The following is a 21,815-nucleotide window of genomic DNA, read 5'->3' on the forward strand; positions in this document are numbered from 1 at the left end:
TGGCTGGGGGGAGGGGTGTGTACCTTTTGAATTGAGTCCAGCAGAAGGGTTCCCCTGCTCTGTCTTGTTGTTAGGTTGGATTTTCAGTCCTCTAGGAGCATTTAGTTTGTGATTGGTAAGGAAGGGTTTTCAGAGGTCTGAACTATTGCTGCTCCTCAGCCACCATCTTGACTCTGCCTCCAGTGATTTACTTTTAATCAATTCCCTTAATTCCCTCCCTTGATATGCTTCCCCCTCCCTTTTGTTTCCTTCATGTTTTGGGGTCTGTTAATTTCCCCCCCTCCTTCCCTCACTTTTTCTACTCCTTCCTCCCTACCCCCCTTAGTTTCCTCTTCTCCCTTACCCTGTAGGATAACATAGAATTCAGGATCCCAATGGATCTAGATGCTCTTCTCTCTCAGAGTTTATTTCACTGAGAGTAAGGCTTAAGTATTACCTATTAGCTCTCTCTTCCTCTCCTTATAAAAGTATTCTTCCCCTTCACTTCCCATGTGTATCTTTGGGTGAAAAAGATTATTCTATTTATTTTATTTCTATTTCTTCATGTATCTCTTAGTACCATCATCAATTCCCCACCACCCTTTTTTTCTTCTTTTTTTACATATCATCTTATAGCCCTTAATGCTCCAATCATTCCCTATGAGTGATTCTTCTAATTACTATATTTATGAATACAATTTTTGAGATTTACAAATAACATTTTCCCCATGTGTTAATATGCATAATTTGATCTAATTGTAGCCCTTATGGAAGAGAGTTTGAATAAAAAAAAGCATTTTTCTCCTTTTCCATTTCTTCATGTTTAGCTTTTCATGTTATTCTTGCTCTTTGTGTTTCGATAGCAAAGTTTCCACTCAGTTCAAGTTTTTTTCTTTACAAATACTTCAAACTCTTCTATTTTGTTGAATGCCCATACTTTCCCCTGGAAGTATATAGTCAGTTTTGATGGATAGGTGATTCCTGGTTGAAGACCCAGTTCTCTTGCCTTTCTGAATATTGTGTTCCAGGCTTTGCAGTCCTTTAGTGTGGAAGCCACCAGGTCTTGTGTGATCCTGATTGGTGCTCCTTGGTATTTGAATTGTCTCTTTTTGGCTTCTTGTAGAATTTTCCCGTTTAATTGAAAGCTTTGGAATTTGTCAATTAAATTCCTGGGAGTTGTCTTTTGGGTATTTAGTGTAGAGGGTGTTTGATGTACTCCTTCAATGCCTGTTTTTCCCTTGTTCAAGAAACATCAGGGCAGTTTTCTTGGATGATTTCTCGTATTATGATGTCAATGTTTCTGTTTATTTCTGACTTTACAGGAAGACCAAAGATTCTCAGATTATCTCTCCTTCCACTGTTTTCATGATCTATCACCTTGTCAGTGAGATATTTTATATTTTCTTCTATTTTGTCAGTCTTTTGACTTTGCTTTTTAATTCTTGCTGTTTTGCAAGACCGTTGTCTTCCAGTTGCTTAATTCTGGTCTTTAAAGATGGGTTTTCCTTTTCTGTTTGGTCTACCCTGATTTGGGGGGGCTTCCAGCTGTTTCTCCAATTGGGAGTTCTTTTCCCTTAGATTGTTCTATTCTCTTTTCATTATTTCCCATTTTTCATTCCAAGAGGCTTTCTCCTTTGATAACCTCCAATTTAAATTCTTTAAGAGCATGTGGATAATTTCCATTTCTTTTGGAAGGTTTTGGAGCATTTATTTGGGTTTCTCTTCAGCTATTTCCTCTATAGTCTCTATTTTTCCTCCATAAAAATTATCCAAAGTCAACCCCTTCCTCTTGCTTTTCTTGGTGTTGGAAACTTATTCCTGGGCACTGTTTGCCATCTCTATGGTTGTTTTTCTTTTCTTTTCCTTTCCAGTCAGAAATATGATTGAGAAGGGCTGGCTCTCTGTCTATGGAATTAAGGAGCAAGTCTTTTGCCTGAGTCAAACACTCGAATGTCCGCAGCTGCACTACCTTCCAATGGGAGCCAATGTTCTGCGCTCCCATGCCTGCAAGTGTTTAGAGTGCTACTACTCTCAGGGGTAGCTCCTTGGTGGTCTTATTCAGCTCCCAAGACTGAGATGCCCCTAACTCACTACAGAGGTGCACAGTTGTTGATTATGGCACTGTTTCTGAATTCCCAAGATCTGAGCTCACCCACCCGCCTGCCAGAATTTCAAGTATAACTGGTCTCAGGGGTATGTCCTTGGTGGTCTTAGTTAGCTCCCGAGACCTAGAGGTACCCCTTCCTCAGTCCAGAGGTACCCCTCATTCACTTATTGATTCTGGGGGCATTGACTCTAACTATGGCTCCATAGGTGTGGTGGGGGAGGGTAGAGCAGCTCAAGTTTAGCTGGGAGATTTTTGCTCCTTTATAGTATGGAAAGGTCCAAATTCCATGTACCTTCAAAGCTGCGCCATACTGTAGAGTCCCTCCATTCTCATGAGAATAGTTTATTGGGGGTCTTTTGAGGTCATCTATATTGTTGGGTCTGAGGAGGGGAAGCGAGCCATGTCTAGACTGCCACCATGTTTACCCAAAAGTTGGAATAATATCTCTCTCTATGGGTTTTGAGGGAGAAATACTCTGTAATTTTCCCAGCCCAAAAGAAATGGGAACTCTAATTCTTAGGAACACTTACTGTATTGTTGGGAACTAATGGGAAACATAAATTCTGTCCCCCTCATATTTTACAGTCCTGTATTTGAGGGGTTAGTTACTCATGTTCTAAGAGAGATAGAATTTTTTTAAATTAACCAACTAGCATTTGCCTTTCTATTTAAGGGTAATATCAGCTCTAATTTAAAGGAAAACAATTTAGTCTCATGCACCCTGGACCTATTCTTTGCTGGAACAGAGTCTACATCAACCACTCTAAGGTGGGCTCTGCTGTATATGGCCTTTTATCCAGAGATTCAAGGTATGGTGATAGTCCCAGGCTATAAAAGTTTCATACATTGTTTTAGGATTCTGCCCAGAAGAAAAGATCTATTCATGTAGAGACATAATATTTGCAAATTAACTTACATACATCATCTTGATTCAACTGGCTTTGGAAAAGAGCAGTGATTCCTATCCTTCACAATCATGAGCACCCCTTTTTGACACCAAAATTTTTTTCACCCCCCCATCAGATGGTAGTTGCTGGTCAGGACAATAAAGTATAGGATTTGAAGCCAGAAAGATGTGAGTTCAAATCTTGCCTCAAGCACTTACTAATGATGTAATCCTGAGCAAAACCTATAAGTCCATTCAACATCAGTATATTCATTCATAAATAATGATAATAATAGCCCTTCTCTCATATGGGTGCTCTTAAAATCAGACAAGTTAATGTGCTTAAAGCACTTTTCAAAACATAAAGTACTCCATAAATACTAGAACATCCCAAGATATTGCTAATTGGTCAATATCTAACTAGGAGGTAGCCTATTAACCTGTCCACCACTTTCCATCCTCCAGTGTTGATGAGCCTATAGACAGGAAAAGAATCCTTGTCCACTTCAGTTATTAATCACATTTTGCTAAATAAGAACATCCCTCAGAATAAGTAAGGACAAAGAAATGTAAAAACAGAGTGTCTAATCCAGCTCCCAGATACAAGAAAACACAAACTTCTCTCTAATCCAGACTCTTAAAAAGAAATTAATATATTAAATGAAAAGTGTAAATTTTCCCATTAGATTTTTTGTTTTTTTTTTCAATTATTTTAGTGACACTATGATTATTTGTTCATCAGAAAGCTATGTGTTGACAAAAATTAACACTTCATAATGTTTGTGTCCTATTAAACATGAAAATTTCCCTTATATTTCAAATAGAAATGCTCAATTGTAGAATGATTTCCATGGTGACAATTTCCAGAAAGTATTCACTGAAAGAAAAATGTCCTTATTTATCTTTAATATACTACATCTCCACTTTACTTGCCACAGTGTCTTGTACCTTTGGTGAAGTGTCAAGCCAGACTTCCATCCAATCCAATCATGGGTACAAATGTGCTTCTCACACTTGATCAGAGAAAACTGGATGTGGGGAAAGAGAGCCCTGAGTTCCAATCCACTCTCAGATATATCCTAAATGAATAATTGAGAAAGTTACTTAAATTCTGTCCACTTCTTCTCTAAAATGGAGATACTCTGGGGTCAGCTGGGTAGCTCAGTGGATTGAGAGTCAGGCCTAGAGAGGGGAGATTCTAGGTTCAAATCTGGCCTCAGACACCTTCTAGCTATGTGACCCTAGACAAGTCATTTAACACCAATTGCTTAGCCATTTCCAATCTTCTGTCTTGGAACCAATACACAGTATTGATTACAAGACAAAAGGAAAAGAATTAAAAAAAATAAAATGGAGTTAATCATTGTATTGATCTCCTGGAATTGTTGTGAGGATTAAATGAGAGAATATTTATAAAATATTTTATAAATCTATACTTATGAGCTATTATTTGACTCTCAAAGAAACTGTCTTCCTCTTTTTCCAGGTAAAATACAAGCTGAGATTGACAGGGTGGTTGGCCAGTCCAGGCAGCCCACCATGGCTGATAGAGAAAATATGCCCTACACTAATGCGGCCGTCCATGAAGTCCAGAGAATGGGCAATATCATTCCTCTCAATCCACCCAGGGTGGCCACAGTTGATACCACAGTGGCAGGATACCATATGCCAAAGGTAAATGGCTTTTTCTCTCAGGTACTTGTAGTGGTTCCATGACTTCCACCTGCCTGGAGGTGGGGATAGAAGAAGGTACAAGAAAAAGCATCAACTTTACAAGGGTTCTCACCTTAGCATTCATGAGCCTGGTGTGTGTGTGTGTGTGTGTGTGTGTGTGTGTGTGTGTTTCTGTGTGTGCGTGCGAATGCACATGTGTGTATAAATCAATGCCATGTAAGTGATTTGCTTTGTAACTTTATTTCACTTGACAAATTTAATTCCATTTTTTGAGGGTTCCCTAAGCTTTACTAGGACGATTTTCAATGCCTTCCTTGGCACACAGAGGGAAAGATCATTGGACTCAAATCTTAGTCATTGATTTCCCCAGTCAGACAAGAAAGAGCCTTGGACTAGGTGTCCAGAGCCTGAGTTTTCAGACATCTACTTGGGTCCCATTTTTTACATTTTGAATGTTCCTCTTTGGGACTCAGTTTACTCTTCTGAAAAGGGGCACTCGATGAATGAGAACTATTATTAGTAATAGTAATAAAACAGAAAATTGGGTGTAGAAAGTGTCCTTAGACATGGACTGCTAGGAAATAGTCTGTCACTGCTGAGAAGGGCCTTGGAAGAGACAATGTCAGCAGAGAGGAGTGTTAGAACTCAGAATGTCAGAACTGGGTGAAGAATTCAGGATCATGTCAGTAATGAGAGCAAAGCTGAGGAGAAGGAAAGCACCCCCAGTGCCCAGGCCCACAAGGAGTATCTGCCATAGCCAGTGTTTGACTTGCCCTCTTCCACCATCAAAGACTGCCTTGCTTCTCTGGGCATCTTTGACACCTACTGAGAGCAGAGTGGGGAGATGACCTTCCTGGCTCTGGGACCCAGAATGATACAAGCACAGAGGCTCTACTGGGGCTTTCCCCAGGTTGTCCCAACTAAACAACCAATATCACCTGAGATGGCAATGATGTCTCAGGCAAGGTGAACAAGTAGACTCAGATGGACACTGACTACAGAAACCTTCAGATTGTGTATCAGGGAACCAACTGGCCACCGGGGCTTGGTGAGTACCTTCTCCTGGGCCATCAGCTCCAACCCAGGCTGCTACTTTTACTGGAGAAACATTAGGCTCTGGAGACTGAATAGAAATCATGTTAATATAACTCGGAGGTCCATAAAGCCTTAGCAGGTCTTATGCATTCCCTTCCATCATCCACACAATTCAATTCCATAAATGATTATTAAGTGCCTTCTGTGTACCAGGTGTTAAACACTACTGAGAATAAAACATGGGTCTTCTGATCTGAGACTCATTTCTTTTTTCATCTACTGAGTTGATAATTATGTGTCAGACACTGTGAGGAACAGAGAACAGAGAAATGATAATAAGCATAGGATGAGCATTTGTAGCCCATAATAAATACCATCTCCATTGTCCTAACAACAACAAGGGTTGGGGGACCTGTAATCACCACATTTACCAAGTAAGGAAATTAAAGCAGGAAGGGAAGGGACTTACCTAGGGTCACATAACCAATTACTATCTAGCCATTAGAAAGCTTTGTGGTCTCTGGACATCCTTTGCTCTCTGACCCTCATTCTCTAGTCTGGAAAATGAGAGAGTGACCAGGACCATTCCAAATCAAAGTTTCTTGGACTCAATCCCTTCTCTTTATTTACAGGGGACCAGGGTGGTGACCAATATGACTTCTTTGCACAGGGACCCCAAGGAGTGGGCTACCCCTGAAACCTTCAACCCAGAACATTTTCTGGAGAATGGTGAATTTAAGAAGAGAGTCCTTTCTGCCTTTCTCAGCAGGTGAGTCATACACTGTGCTCTCCCTGGCTCCAGGGGCTTCCCCTCAGTCCAGTTAGATTTGAGCCTTTACCAGATCATTTCCTCCAAATGCAAAGAGGAAGGCAGAGGGAGGGCAGCTGACTTGCCTGCCATGTCTCAGAGGAACAAGGACAGCCTCAGGGATGGGCTCTCAGGGGTGCTGAAAAGTGACAGGACTGTTACTTAAGCCATCTTTGCTTTCCATGACACCAAACAGCTGCTGAGACCAGCTCTTGTCATGGCACTGAGGGGGTTGGCACACAGGCTCAGTCTCCTGATGGCTGCACTGGGACATGCTCTCATCAGAAATAATGAGTTTTGGGAGAGCTGGAGGAGTGGGGAGTCTTCTTCATGCTCCCCTGGCAGGTGACCAATTGTGCAATTAGCTCCTAGATATCATCCAGGCTGATGTAATAATTAAAATAGTTGAGGCCATAACTTGTAATGATTAAAATAGTGGAAGATATAAATTGTAGTAGATATAAGAGTGGATGAGTAAATTGTGACCACAGAAAATATGCTTTCACTACATTGTCTTGTTTTTGAATCAATATATAACATGGTTGCCAGGGAAAAATTCCCAATTATTCAAATATACCCAAGTCAGCTGGGTTTTATAGAGATTTTAATTAATACAAAAATGGAATTAAAGAAAAGGAGAGAATGAGAGAAAAAGGAAATAATGAGAAAATGACTATACCAGCCTAGGCAGGCATGAGCCAGCCTAGGAAGAGAGGGATCAGTCAGTCTTTTCTCACTCACCACAAGATCTGTCCAAGCAAGGATTCAGAGGGACAGAGTCTCCTCAGAGGGAGTTCCAGCCAGAGTCAGCCTCTCTCAGACTGTCCTCAAGAGCCTCTCTCAAGAGACTGTTTCTTAATCTCAGATTTTCATCTCCTAATGAAGGGAATTTTCTCCTATGTCACCTCCCCTAAGTTCTCCCATCTACCAATCACAGTAGATGTTTTTCAAAGGACAGACCATTCTTAGTTTACACCTCAGAAGACTAATCTTTTGAGTAATTCAAACCTGAGTAGACTCGAATCTCTGAGTAAGTTCTCACCTCTTTGCTCCTTGTAAGTTCACAAGTTGCCTGACCTTTATAGGTACTTAGCACCCTTTTGTATTAGTCCTAAAAATAGGCACAGCTTAAGAACTTTTTGCCTTATTATAAGTATGGGTTTAAGTATCTTTCATTGTTCAGCAAAGAGTTTATAACTTTATCTTCCCTTAGGCATGCTTAAGTATGGTGAAGTAGAGGTCTCACATTCCTGATCTAAGTTACTTCATTGTTTAAAGTGGGGAATGGTCTTAACCCAACCTTATGAAGTAGGGTCTGAGAATTTTTAAGGTTCCCACTGAGTTCCAAGCTAATGGGGTCTGTCCACATTCTGCCTCCTTCTTCCAAAGCCTCCTCCTTCAGTCAAGTCAGTAGTTCAAGTCAAGCTGGCTCTGAGATAGCAGACTCAATGCCATTGCAGTCTTATCTCCTTGGAAAGACCTGCCAAACACAGTATTCTCACAAGGCAGGCTGGTACCTTCTCTGTTTCTTCCAGACCTAAGCAATGGTTTCAAACACCAAGAGGTGGTGACTGTCCAGTATCACACAGTTAGTAAGTGTCACAGGAAGGAACTCTGCTTCGAGATGCATTATTTCAACTGTTCAGAGTTTCGTGATTGGCTTGGAATTGAGAAGGCTTGGCATCAAATTCCCCCTCTGGCACTTATTAGGTTGTGACTTTGGACAAGTCACTTAAAACCAGTGGTTTCCTGATTGGTCAACGGAGGATGTTGGGCCAGATGACCTTGAAGGTTCTCCTCAGTGCTCTGATTTAGGTGATCTGACTCCCTAATGTGGGCCCTTGAGACAATACCCTGACATACTGTCTGTGCCATGCTTTGGAGGATTCACTGTTTCCTAATCTCTTTGCCTTTCAGGGAAGAGGGTCTGCCTGGGAGAAAAGCTGGCTCGGGCTGAGCTCTTCATTTTCTTCACTTGCCTGCTTCAGAGATTCACATTCCAGGCTCCCCCAGACACCCAGCTGAGTCTGGACTCCCTACCTGGCCTTACCTTTACTCCTGTCCCCTACAAAATCTGTGCTCTTCTTCGAGAGACACCACCCATGCTTAGCCTGTAGGGGAGACCTGAAATACTTAACTCTTAAATTTTTAAAATCACTATTTGGGCAATCAGAAGGAGTATACGACTATGGGGGTTGTAGTAGTAAATTGACTAGGATACTATGAAATCCAAAACAAAAATTTGAGGGGTATCGTAGGGGTTTATACTGAGAGAAGAGGGAAGGAAGAAATGGAATGTGATAAATTAACTTACCTAAAGAGGTGTGAAAAATCTATTTTAGTGGAGAGGAGGATGAGGTTGGTGAAAGGCAGTGTTTAAACCTTGCTATCATCAGAATTGAATCAGAGAGAATAGCAAACCATACTCAGTTCTGGATAGAAACATATCCTTTAGAGAAGAAAGTAAGGAATAAGAAAAGTTATGTGTGGGAGAGGATAAAAGAGAGGGTGTACTGGGAAAGGCAGTGGTTAAAAAAAATTGTGAGGAGAGACAGAATAAAAGGAAAGAGCAGAATAAAAAGGGAAAATAAGAAAGAGGGGAATACAAAATTGGTATTGATAGCTATGGATGTGAATGCAATGAAGCCCCCCCCCAAAAAAAAAAAACAGAAGCAGACAAGAGAATGGATTAAAAATCAGAAACTTGTGATATGCTGTTTACAAGAAATGAATGTAAGGGAAGATGACAAAAATACAGTAAAGGTAAGGGGGTGGAGCAAAATGTATTGTGATTCACTAAAGAAAATGTATAGTAAGGGGCCACAAGGCATAAAACCTCTCGGCAAAATGGAGAAAAGCAGAAATAATTCATGGATCATTTTCAGATAATAATACAATAAAAAGTAAAATAAACAGTGGCTATGAAAGCCAAATTTAAAATTAAAAAATAATTTAATATTCTAATTCTACAAAAGGGGTTGGTCAAAGAACAAATGATAGAGATGAGTCAGTAATTTCATTAAAGAGAAAGGCAACAATGAGGTTGTATAACAAAATTTGTGAATTGAAACCAAAGCAATACTTGGGGGTAATTTCATATCTCTAATGGATTACATCAACAAAATAGAGAAAAATCAGACCAATCAATTGGATGTACAAATAAAACATTAGGAAAAGAGCAAATCAAACATCTCCAACTAAAAACTAAATGGGAAATATTGAAAGTGAAGAGAGAAATTAATAAAGCTAAAAGTAAGAAAAAGGTTTGAACTAATAAAGAAGAGTATGAATTTGATTTATAAAAAATGAAGAAAATAAGGCATTAGTTAATTTCATTTTAAAAAGGAAAGAAAAATAAAATGACTGCTATCAAAAATGAATGGTGTTAATTCACTGTCTATGCAGAGAAAGGTAAATCGATAAATAAGAACTATTTTGCCTACTTATATGCCAATAAATCTAAGTGAAATGGATAAATATTTGCAAAAACAGAAATTGCTCAGATTAACACAAGAGAAAATGGAATACTTAAATAACCTCATTTTATAAAAAATAAATTAAAAAAACCATCAATGAGACACCTAAGAAAAAATCCTCAGGACCAAAAATGTTTCTACCAAACATGTAAAGAACAACTAATTCCAATACTATATAAAGCACTGAGAAAAATAGGCAAAGAAAGATTCCTCCCAAATTGTCTTTATGAAGTAAACAGGATTCTGATATCTAAGCCAGGAAGACCAAAAAGAAAATTATAAACCAATTTACTAAAAGAATATAGATCTAAAATTAAAATACCAGCTGGTAGGCTACAGCAATATATCACAAGGATCATTCACTAAGACCAGGGAGGATTTAAACAAAGGATGCATTGCTGGTCCAATATTAGAGAAACTATAAGCATAATTAATCATGCCAGTAACAAAATTAATAGAAATCAAATGATGATTTCAATAGATGTGGAAGTAGCTTTTGTCAAAACACATCACCCAATATGATTGGGGTTTTAGCTTTAAAAGAAAACTCATACAAGTATGAATTTATTCCAAAAATTCCAATTTACTTTTGTTAAATTGGAATTTTATGAGTTATATCCTCTTTCCTGATTATATGACAATTGTATTCTAATTGTGCTCAGATTTCAATTCAATTTTTCTAATTGAATCAGAATTTATTTTAATTATTACCATTTATTCTAATCAAACTATAGCATTACTTCAATGAAATTATTTGAATAAAGCTGGAATTGTTTTCTCCCAGTCGAGTTCATGAAACCCCACGTAGCCCTCACGGGTCCCCCGGCTCCTTCTACCTTGGTTCTCAAGCCTGTTTTCAGAGGCAGCTTGTCCTGGGGAGCAGAAGGCTGCCTTGAAGTCAGCTGAGCTGGGCTCCAACCAGGCTCTGAAACCTACACAGAGTTGGGTGCCCTTGTCAGGTTCCTGATCTGTCTAGACTTTTTCCTCTTCTCTTCTAAAGCAGAGGCTGACTCTCCGGGGTCCTTCCTGCCCCAAAGCTGTGGCTCTGTGATATGGGACCTACTAGAGGGTCCGTTCATGTGTGGGTGCCTCCCCTGGTCACTCCTGCCAAGTAATCTCTCCACTTCCCAGGGGACAAGCCCCGGCTTCCTTTCCTGGGGAGGCGTGTTTTTACTCTCTGGAGGCACATCCTGGCTGAGGGCGGCGGGGTGGGGCATGGAAGAGAGGCTCGCACTTCGTGGAGCTCTCACTGGCTGGCTCACAAAACCCCGCCCTCTCAGCAAACCCAGGGAACTGACACAGCTCAGGCTTGATCTCTCCCTGGAACTCTTGGTCCTGGTGGCACCTCTGCTGCTGCTGTTGCTGCTGCTATAGAAGAACTCTCTTGGCTGGGCTGGCCTTGGTGCTGGAGCTGGAGGAGGATGCAGCTCCCTCTAGGAAAGGAGCTCCCTTCCCTGCAGACCCTCGTCCTCTTCTCTGCCATTCTCCTGATCCTGGCCAGTTATGTGCAGAGGAGGAGGAGGAGGCAGCAGCTTAAATACCCCCCGGGGCCTCTTCGGCTGCCCATATTTGCCAACGTCTTCCAAATAGACATTAAAAAACCCCATATCAGCGTCCAGGAGGTAAGGAGTGCGAGGGGAATGCAAGAATCCACCAGCTGTGAGGTGGCAGAGGAACTGGGTGGCTACAAACCTGCCTGTGATCATCCCTGCTCGACTCTACCTGGAAGCAGCCTCTTATGATGGGAAAAAATCTGCTTTAGAGCCCCCGGGGGGTGGGGGTGGGGGACATTTACCTCCTTTGGAACTCGGAGAAACTCAGATGTTCATCACTTCTGGGATGAGTCATTGTGGAGTAATTTTTTTCCTTATGATTCGGATCAGATGGTCATTGAGATCCCTTCTGAACTGTCATCCTGATCAAATGAGATGATATATAAAACGTGCTTTGTAACTTTAAAGCAAAAGAGGAATGACGGTATTGTCATCATCATCATCACTATGCAAAGTCACTGAACCTCTGCTTTTCTAAGTTTCCTCTTTTGTTCAAAAAGAAGAAGAATCCTAGCACTTCCCTCCCAGTGTTGTGGAGATCAAATGATTTAATCATTTAAAGGGCTTAGCACAATGCTTGGAGCACATTAGACATTTATGGACATGCAGAAAACAGATGGAGAGATAGATGGACAGAGAGATAGAATGGGAAAGAGATAGGGATAGGTATGTAGGTTTATATTATACATAAGATATTATTATTGTCTATAAAATGAGAGGGGAGCTGCTTGAGAGAAGGGATTGCCTGATAGCTCTTTAGGTATCCTCAGCACTAGGCATAGTGTGGCATACAGTAGACTTTTTAAAAATATTCATTAATTGACTGACAGGCAGAAATCGTTGTATGAAGCCTCTGCGGTTCCTTCAAACATTGGAATCACAGGCTCTAAATCTGGGACCATTGAGCATTTCCTAAAAACTATTTTTGATGAGTACATTTTAATACATTTGGTTTCCTTTATAATGTTATATATTCTCTTTTATGCATTTAGAAACTTTCTTCAGAGAAGGGATCCATAGGCTTCCCTAGACTACCAAATGGACAACACCACAAAAAAGGTTAAGAATCAGTGCTTCAGTGGGGGCAGCTGGGTGGCTCAGTGGATTGAGAGTCAGACACAGAGATGGGAGGTCCTAGGTTCAAATCTGCCCTCAGACACTTCCTAGCTGTGTAGTTGTGTGGCTGTGTGGCCGTGGGCAAGTCACTTAACCCCTGTTGCCTAGCCCTTACCACTTTTCTGCCTTGGAACCAATATTCAGTACGGATTCTAATATAGAAGGTAAGGGTTAAAAAAAAAAAAGAATCAGTGCTCCAGGTCTCTGACCTTAGGACATTGAACAAGTTATTCCAGGAGTCTGCTGATCCCTAGTGTACTTGTTCAACTCTAGCTAAAATATTGGCATTGCCACCTTCCAAGCAGTGTTCCTTCCTATTAAGTTAAGCAAATAAAAACTGATGATTATTAATAATAAATGACATCAATTGGTAAGTTGGTAAATAAATTAATCATTAATTTCTGATAATTATAGTTAGAATTTTTGTAGAATTTTAAGATTCTCAACGTGCTTTACAATTGCAGAAATCTTTCTTGCTATTTCCCAGATCCTAGTCTCACATAAAATCACTTAATATTCCTTTGCATGTACTCTCTATTTATCTATGAGGAGATTAATACCTTCCTATGTCAGCTCTTTGAGGGTATGGTGATTTAGGTTTTGTGACTGCCTCCTCAGCTCCCAGCACCACACCAGGGTTATGTGTAAGGAAAAGATTACAGCACAAGAGGGCTTTTTCAAGGAAAAGCAAGAAATGGAATGTTGAATGAACTGCCAATCAGCAGAGGGAGAGAAGATTATAATAGGATCTGGTCAGGAGGCAGTTGAGAAGCCCAGGGGCTTGAACTATCTCATTTCTTCCCTTTTGACTGTTGGAAGAGGTAACAGAGAGAATTGCTCTTGATTCATGATTACTCATTTACTGAGTACTACGACGATTTGGGAGCTTAGTTCTGAAGAAACTTTGTCAGTTTTGTTATTAATATCTCCCCATAGAGAAAATAACCTGATTTCCTGAATTGAACACCATGTGAAAATCTTTCAATCAACAGGAAACCATGACAGAATAGGGAAACCTTATTCCCCTCTCACCTCCTCCATTTCCCTGATTTCCTCTACCTTAAGAATACAAACCCTTTTAGTAAAGATCTAAATTGTGAGACTAGTCCTTGGAGAAACTCTTAAAGTTTACCATTCTGAGAAGAGCCATTGGAGTTAACTAAGAGAGAGACAGACAGACAGAAAGTGTTGTGGGGGGAAGGGGTTCAAAATCCAGCTTTTGCCTTAGCTGGCTTCCTGTGTCCCTGTCCTATTAACATAAATCTTCTAGTAATAGCATCTATTACACATGGTCTTATGAATCAATGTTTGGTGGGTTGAGTTAAACTCAATGAAATGCAATTGGATCAGACTGAATCGAGTGGACTTCATTGGTATTGATGTTTCACAATCCTACAATGTCTGATAGTACAGATAAAAAATAGCCTGAAAGGCAATGGAAATTATCAACTTAAACTAATCTTTTTTCAGTATGTCAGGAAATATGGAAATATTTTCTCCATGAAGCTGCTGGGTAATCCCACAATAATTGTTAGTGGATTGCCACTGATAAAGGAAGTCTTAGTCAACCAAGGCCACGCGTTTGTTGATCGCCCCAGAATTCCTTTGCAATCCTACACCTTTAAAATAAATGGTAAGTTCTTTGCATTATGGTTAACCTTTTATATCTCCAGTTTTTATTGAGAAGTTTCTGACCTCTCACCTTCATCCTGTTACAGATAAAGAGTGGTTTTCTTAAACTGTGACCACAAAAATATGTAAATGACCAAACTGTAAGGTTTTGGCCACACTGGTAAAGATAAATTTTTGTGTCTTGATTTTATGTTAAAAATAAAGTGGTCGCCATGGGAAAAATTCCCAAATATGAAATACCCAAGTCAGCTGAGTTTTTATGGAGATTTTAATTAATACAAATAAGGAATTAAGGAAAGGGAGAGAGAAAGAGGAAATAATGGGAAAAGGGGCCTAGGCCATTGGCCTAGGCCTGAGCTTTTAGAGAGACCAGTCAGTCTTTAATCCATTCACCACAAGATTTTGTCCCAAGCAAGATTCTAGTGTCCCGAGAGACCCAGCTACTCCAACTAGTCCGAGCTCCAACTCAGCTACCAAACTTGCACTCTCTCAGAGCTCCAGCAGCCTCCTCTGACCTCCAATTCAGCTCCAAAGCTGAATTAACTTTCAGAGGCCTTCTGACCTCCTTTTAAAGAGAACTTTCTCCTATGTAACCTCCCCTAAGTTTCAACATCTACCAATCACAGTAGACGTTTTCCAAAGGACTGACCATTCTCAATTCACATCTTGTTATCTCCTTCTCTGGGTAGACCAAAACCTCACACCTCTTGCTAAGCTTGCTTGACCTTTTAGTGATTAATTTGACCTTTATAAGTACTTAGCACCTTTTTGTATTAGATCTAAAAATAGACAAAGCTTAAGGGTTTTAGCTTTACTTTAAGTATGAGTAGGGGACTTTTCATTGTTCAGTAAGGAGTTTACAACTTTATATTCCCCTAAAGCATACCCAAGTATGGTTGTAGTAGTGCTAGAGTTCCCACCTTCCTGACCAAAGTCACTTTATTGTTTTAAAATGGGGAATGGTCCTAACCAAATGATCTAAGGTAGTCTGAGAATTTCCAAGATTCACAAGTCTGAGAAATTTTAAGATTCACAATCCTATTAGGAGAATTAAAACCCATAATATCAGAAATAGACTTTTCCCCTTTCCTTCTTTCATGTCTAAGAGTGGGGTGAGGGTGAGTAGTTTAAATGGGAGAGTATCAAGAATTTCAAAGGGTTCAAATTCATCCTTTAAGAAGATCAATTAAATTCAATGACACATGTAAATTGCTTGTTGGTTATGTGAGAGGGTGAAAGGAGGGAAGGGAAAGAATATGAATCATATAACCATGTAAAAATCTAAATTAATTAATTAATAAAAGTTTTCAAATAAAAAAACTAAAAAAAGGTCAGTTAAAAAAGTCTAAGATTTTCAACTTGAGAACAAAAAGACTCAATGGGAAAGGGGAGAGACATGAGAGATTTCTTCAAAGGTTTAAATACCTCTTAATAGAAAAGGAATTAGACTTGTTCTCCTCACAACAAATTATAAAAAACTAACCAGCTAGAAAGGATGAGGGTTACAGAGGGGTGAAAATTTACAGCAAATGAGGAAACATTTCCTAAAAATTAGAGCTATCAAAAAATAGAATATTTTTCCTGAAGAGTTTGTAGATCTCCTTATTGGAAGTCTTTTTTTAAACAATATTTTATTTGATCATTTTCAAACATTATTCATTGGAGACAAAGAGCATTTTCTCTTCCTCCCCCCCCCACCTCTCCCATAGCTGATGCACGATTCCACTGGGTATCACATGTGTTCTTGATTCTAATCCATTTCCATGTTGTTGGTATTTGCATTACAGTGTCCATTTGGAGTCTCTCCTCAGTCATATCCCCTCAACCCCTATATGCAAGCAGTTGCTTTTCCTTGGAGTTTTTACTCCCACAGTTTGTCCTCTGCTTGTGGATAGTGTTTTTCTCCTAGATACCCGCAGATTGTTCAGGGTCACTGTATTGCCACTAATGGAGAAGTCCATTACGTTCAATTGTACCACATCTTATAAGTCTCTGTGTACAATGTTTTCCGGTTCTGCTCCTCTCGCTCTGCATCACTATTGGAAATCTTAAAGCAAATGCTACTCATTATATTTTGTTGGTGTTCTTTTCTGGGTTCAAATTTGACTGCAATTTCTCAGGGAATACTTCCAACTCTGAAAACCTGTCCATTTAAGATCCTTTTTTTCATCAAAAGATATTTATTGAGTGTCTTTATATTCTAGAAACAGTTGGGATTACAAAGATGAATAATACAGTTCTAACCTTGAGAAGTTTACAGCTTGGTAGCATAGATATGACATAGAATGACAGAATCTCAAAAACTAATAGGGGTCTCCGAAGTCATCTAGTCTAAAAAGGTGTCTCCGTAGGAATGCTGTCTGCCCTAACTTCTAAGAGGGGTCATCCAGCCTTCACCTATAGATTCCAGCCACTAATGGTGGTCTCATCACCACTTCCTGGGCAGGAATTCTACTTTAAAGACTCTGATTGTTTTTGATTTTCTTAGATATAGCACTACATATACTAAGTGTATCCAGCTCTGCCTCTTTGCAGCTACTGAATGCTGATCCTGTTTTTGCTCTGTGATGCTAACTAGAAAAAATTATAATCCCTCGTCCCCATGATTCCTTCAAATAATTGAAGATAGTCTTCTCTTCTCCCAGCTAAGCTTCCCAAGTTTATGCTGATGTGGCATGGTTTCTGTCATATCATGATCCTTTTTACCCTCTTCTGGACATTTTCCAACTCATTATTGCTTTTCCTAATATGTGGAATCCCAAAATGAACATAGTATTGCATATTTGACCTTTTGTGTGTGGATGTAGATGTGTATATATACATATGTATACATATATATATATATATATGTATACACACACACACACATACACAAGTTACTATACAAAATAGATTAAGTGATATAAAGGAGTATACAAATCCTCTACAGGGATTTCAGATGAAAAAGATTTACTGTCTTGTTGAAGGAGATTCAAATGGTTTTATGAAGTAAATCACGTTTAAACTAGTCCTTGGCATCATAGAGATGTAGATCAAGAGGTAGCAGGGACCTCAGAAGCCTTTTGGTACAACTGCTGATTTTTACGAATGTGTCTATTTTAGTGTCTATTACGTTCCCTCCCCCATCTCTTTCCCTCTTTTTTGTGCTCCCTGACCAACCTCCACCCCTTAGTTTTTGTCTTCTAACTTTCCCTATAGGGTGGGATTGAATTCTATACCCCAATGGATCTAGATGCACTTCCCTCTCAGAATTGATTTCATTGAGAGTAAGTTTTAAGTATTTCCTATTAGCATGCTCTTCCTCTCCTTCTTATAATATTATTCTTCCCCTCCCCTTCCCATGTACCTCCTTGTGTGATATAGATTATTCTATCTATCTTATTCCTTCAAGTTTCTCTTGGTGCCATCTTCTATTCCCCACTCCCCTTTTTTTTCCTTTTTTGCATATCATCTTAGACCACCTATTACCCCAATCGTTACCTATGAATGATTCTTCTAATTACTATAATAGTGAATATAATTTTTGACTGTTACAAATAACATTTTCCCATATATTAATATAAAAATTTTATCTTATTGAAGCCTTTAAATATGAAAATTTAAATAAAGAAAAACATTTCCCCCTATCACCTGTCTTTCTTAGTTACCTTTTCATATTTCTCTTGATCTTACTGTTTGGATATCAAACTTTCTACGTAGTTCTGGGCTTTTCTTTACAAATACTTTAAAATCTTCTATTTTGCTGAATGCTCAAACTTTCCCCTAGAAGTATATAGTCAGCGTTGATGGGTAGGTTATCCTTTGTTGAAGACCCAATTGTCTTGCCTTTCTAAATATCATACTCCAAGCCTTGTAGTCCTTTAGTGTGGAAGCTGCCAGATCTTGTATAATCCTGATCGGTGCTCCTTGGTATCTGAATTGTCTCTTTTTGGCTTCTTGTAAAATTTTCTCCTTAGCTTGGAAGCTCTTGAATTTGGCAATTATATTCCTGGAAGTTGTCTTTTGAGGATTTAGTGTAGAGAGTATTCTATGAACTCTTTCATTGTTGATTTCACCCTCTTGTTCAAGAACACCAGGCCTGTTTTATTGGATAATTTCTTGAAGTATGATGTCAAGGTTTCTGTTTATTTTCGGCTTTTGTGAATCTTAAAACTACTCAGATTCTTCTAAGGTATAGTCTGAGTAGTTCCCAGCTGACTTGGGTATTTTCATATTTGGGAATTTCCCTTAGCAACCACTTATTTTAGATTTTAAGTCAAAACACTAAAAACTATCTTTTACAGTTTGGGCCAAACCCTTTACAGTTTAAACCTTTACAATTTTTGACATTCACAGTTTTCAGGAAGACCAATGATTCTCAAACTGTCTCTTCTTGACCTGTTTTCTTGGGCAGTCATCTTCTCAGTGAGATATTTCATGTTTCCTTCTATTTTGTCAATCTTTTGATTTTGCTTTATTAATTCTTGTCATTTTGTGAAATCATCAGCTTCTACTTGCCAAATTCTGATCTTTAAAGACTGGTTTTCCACTGTAATCTTTTGATTTTCTGCTAAAATTCCTTGATTTTCATTTTCAGTTTGCTTTATCCTGCTTTTCATGGGTTTAAGCTGTTTAATTTTGGTCTCTAATTTACTTATTATTTCATTTAATTTCTGGGCTGCTATCTGCAATTGGGAGTTCCTGTCTTTTAAACTGTTATTTTCTTTTTAACTATTTCCCACTTTTCTTGTCAGTATTCTTTCATCTTTTTGACAAGCTCTGATTTAAATTCTTCAAGATCTTCTGGACAATTTCCATTGTTTTTGGAAAGTTTTGGTACATTTATTTGAAGGTCCTATTGTGCTATTTCCTCCATAGTCTGGATTTGTTCTCCATAAAAATTATTCAGGGTCAAATTTTTCTTCTGGTTCTTCTTTGTGTTGGGAAGTTGATTTTTTGCCATCACTATGCTGGCTTTTCCTTCCCTTTCTAGTCAGAAGTCTGAGTGAGGAGGGCAGACTCTCTGTGTATGGAACTAAGTAATGAGGTTTTTGCCTGAGGCCACCTCTCAAGACTCTCTGTTTTCTACTGTTTGCAGCACTTCTCTACTCTATCTCCATGGCTGAGGTCTATGCTCTTCCACCTCCTGGGGTCTCAAGTCTAGCTTCTCTCACAAGTAGGCCTTTGGTGGTCTTAGTCAGCTGCCAAGGACCTAGAGGTACCCCCTGGATGTCTCACTTATTCTCGTGCATGAGGGCTTTGAATCTAGTGCACTGGATTCGTAGGTGGGGAGTGGGAGGGTACATCAGCTCACATTTTTGTGGAAGTTATTTCACCCCATTATATTATGGAAATGCCCAAATTCCATGTACCTTCAATGCTGCTTCCTACTCTGGAATCCCTTCCTTCCTATGAATTGGGTTTTTTTGTCCTTTTGAGGTAGCCTATATGTACATTTACAATTCTGCTTTTAGGCCTTTTGACACACATAGTGGTGTAGGTGACAGCATCGTAATCTGCACTAGAGAAGAACTCAATAAAATCAAACTCTGAGGTCAAAGTCTTGCTTGAGATAGATGGAGACAGGTAAAAGGAGCAGGAGTTAACATGGATTTGAGATATCTGTGTTTGTCTTGTTATTCAGAAGAAAGGAAAGTTAATGTTATGACTTGAGGAATGAAGACATGAAACAGGAAACCATGGGAAAATTAATCTCTTAAGGATTGGGCATCTCCCTTAAGTTTGGTTTGGTGTACAGCTCAAAAATGGAGGAGAGGGGAAAAAAAAAAGATTTGGAAGTCACTGTCAAGACATTGATAGGGAATCATTAAGGGTGCAGTAGAAGAATTACCAAGAGTAGAAAGGGCCCATTTGAAGGTAGGTATTGATAGACTAGATGATCACAATGGTACAACTAGTTTCAAAATTTTGAATGTCCTTGATTCTGGGCCTTTTTGATGGCCTTCCACCCATACTTTCCATCTTTATCTGTGACAGATCATCTTCTGGTACCCTACATTTTAGCCAAAGTGTTTCAGGTACTGTTTCCCTCTCCTCCCTGTTATGATTGGAGAGTGCAGAGAAAGGTCAGCAAAGAAACTTCAAGGCCCTCTGTCATTTGACAAATGATGCTACCAAAGTCAAGTTAATTTTATAAGGTCACATAGCAAGTAAATTTCAGCTGCAAGATTTAAATCTCCATCTTCTTAAGGCCAAGACCAAAGCTCTATCCTCTAAACAAGACCACCAAATCAATCCATAAATACTCTGATATGAAAGACAATATCCTTTGACCTGCATCTATCCCACTCCAACACTTCTTTCTCTGTTATTGAATTGCATTCTCTATCATAGTGTTTCAGGATTTTCCCAGGCATTGCATTCCTGATATTAGCTAAGTTATCCCAATTAATCACTGTACAATATTTCTGTTACTGTGTATGTTCTCCTGGCTCTACTTTCACTCTAAATCAGTTCATGCAGATCTTCCTAGCCTTTTCTGAAATCTTCTTGCTCATCATTTCTTATGCCATAATAGTATTTCAATACTAATGTGTACCACCATTTGTTCAGCTATTCCTCAGTTGAGGGACATCTCCTTAGTTTCCAAATCTTTGAAACCACAAAAAGAGCATATGTAAATATTTTTGAGAAAACGGGTTGCTTCTTCATTTTTATTATCTCTTTGGAATATAGGCCTAATAGTGGTATTACAGGATCAAAGGGTGTGCAAACTTTTATAACCTTTTTGATATAGTTGTAAATTTTCCTTCAGAACTGTTGGATCATTTCACAATTCAAACAAAATGCATGTGTCCCAATTTTTCCATGTCTTTTGCAACATTTGTCATTTTTATTTACTGTTATATTGGCAAATCTGATAAGTTCAAGGTAGTATCACAATATTGTTTTAATTGGCATTTTTCCAATTGAGAATGATTTAAGCACATTTTATATGTTCCTTTGCCAATTTGCCAATTGGGGAAAGGCTTGTAATTTTATAAATTTGACTTATTTTCCTATGAATATGAGATATCAGACCTTTATCATAGAAATTTATTGTAAGATTTCTCCCCAAGTTTGTCATTCAACTTTTACTCTTTTTTATATTAGTTTTGTTTGCATAAAAGCTTTTTAATTTAATATAATCAAAATTATTCATTTTACATCATATCCTGCTCTCTATCTCTTTTTTGGACATAAATTTTTCTCTTCTCTAGATATTTGCTAGGTAAATTATTCTTTGTCCCCCTAACTTATAGCTAAATCATATACCCATTTTGACTTTTTCTTAGCATACTGTGTGACATGTTGGTTCATACTTACTTTCTGTCATACTGTTTTTCCATTTTCCTACAAGTTTTGTTAAAAAGTAATTTCTTATTAAAAAATCTTGAGTCTTTGGGTTTCTCTAAGTTCATATAACCGTTATATTTTGTATCTGATCCATTCCATTGATCCTCCATTCTATTTCTTAGCCAAAACCAGACTCTTTTGATTATTACTACTTTATAGTACAGTTTAAGATCTCTTATGACCAGTCCATCATACTTTGCATTTTTAAAATTAA

General features: G+C 38.7%; 2 pseudogenes; both read left to right on the forward strand.

Annotated features, from left to right (window-relative positions):
* Window positions 1-10,443, forward strand: part of LOC100031955 (cytochrome P450 2J4-like) — a 69,996-nt pseudogene extending 59,553 nt beyond the window's left edge.
* An 829-nt stretch (window positions 10,444-11,272) lies between these two features.
* LOC100009958 (cytochrome P450 2J2-like) overlaps window positions 11,273-21,815 on the forward strand; it is a 41,528-nt pseudogene continuing 30,985 nt past the window's right edge.

The sequence above is a fragment of the Monodelphis domestica genome, chromosome 2 (assembly GCF_027887165.1).
Source record: "Monodelphis domestica isolate mMonDom1 chromosome 2, mMonDom1.pri, whole genome shotgun sequence".
NCBI lineage: Eukaryota > Metazoa > Chordata > Mammalia > Didelphimorphia > Didelphidae > Monodelphis > Monodelphis domestica.